We start from the raw sequence: 1479 nt of genomic DNA, 5'->3' as shown, positions 1-1479 counted from the left end.
CCCTTAGCCGTCCAGGCTCATCTATATATTGTATCCGCCTTCTGAGTAATACAATTAATCACGCTTGATTTCCTCTAGTCTAATAATTCCAAAAATCTTGGAGAGTCAAAGCATCTCAAGTTTGATCAAAATTATAGAGAAAATTATAAAAATTTATGATATCAAATAGATATACTATGAAAATATAATTGATGAAGAATCTAATAATACTTAGATGATATCATAAATATTATTATATTATCATATAAATTTGGTCAAACTTGAGATGCTTTGACTCTCCAAAATTTTTGGAATGACTTACAATTTGGGATGGATGAGTAGTAGAGAGTCTTCTGATGCCTGTCGAGTTTTATCTACGTTGGAGCTAGCATTATGTATTGTGTGCGATTGATTTGCTGCGTGCCAAGCTCCTGCCGCTCCGAAGAGCAACGGAGAAAGAGAAGGGAGAAAAGATGAGAATGACAAAGAAGGGGGAGAGTAGTGGCAAAAAGCGGAGAGGATGATACATAGGACCAATTTAGGGTAAAAAGGACTATTCCTATTCAAATCCTACATTTTTAGAGTTAATTTTTTTTTGAGTGGAGCAGTCTCAAGCATGCCCTACACGTGCCTGTGCGTGCGCTCGTGAGCAGCACGGGGAGTGACGGGTGACGAGGAGGCAGTGTCATGGACCTGACACCTGCAGCTGTCCAAGCAACAACCGTGAAGAAGCCGCTTCCAAGCGTACAAGCTAATGAGGAGAATATGGAGGCAATCGAATGGGCCAACACCAAGGAGCCCAGAGCTCGCTGGCCTAACAACCGCTACTATGGCATAGACTGGACCAAGTGACCCAGGTCGAGACGCTCCTGCGCCGCCAGCTATATGAACACCATCTTCTTCCTAGAGAAGGCAGGAATCTTGTAATAGGCTAGAACTTGACCGGCTTGCCGGATTTTGACGACGATTCGACGTACTAAACCTATTACCAGAACCTCATAAACTATCCAATTTCCTAGTAGAACCCTAACAGGCAGCGACGTTTGATGGTTGGGTACAAACTCTAGTATGGCACGAGATCACGAAGAAACTGGCATCGTCCGAAAATCCTGGAACTGACTACAGAGGCGCTGGCTTCTTCTCGGTTTCATTTATGTTCATGTTCACCTCGGGATCGTAAAGAAAATTGCCAACTATACTATGGGGGCGTTTGGTTCCTTTGCTTATTTTTAAGCAAGTGTCACATCAATGTTTAGATACTAATTAGGAGTATTAAACGTAGGCTATTTACAAAACCCATTACATAAGTGGAGGCTAAACAGCGAGACGAACCTATTAAGCCTAATTAATCCATCATTAGCAAATGTTTACTGTAGCAACACATTGTCAAATCATGGACTAATTAGGCTTCTCGGTCGCCGAAAGTTATACTGACTAAGGCAATTGAAGGAGTAAAAAGTATACGACATTTCGATGTCGCACGTAGAATGTTCGTGACAT

Source organism: Setaria italica, chromosome IV (genome assembly GCF_000263155.2).
Source record: "Setaria italica strain Yugu1 chromosome IV, Setaria_italica_v2.0, whole genome shotgun sequence".
In the NCBI taxonomy this organism is placed as follows: Eukaryota; Viridiplantae; Streptophyta; class Magnoliopsida; order Poales; family Poaceae; genus Setaria; species Setaria italica.
This window is presented reverse-complemented; position numbering follows the sequence as displayed.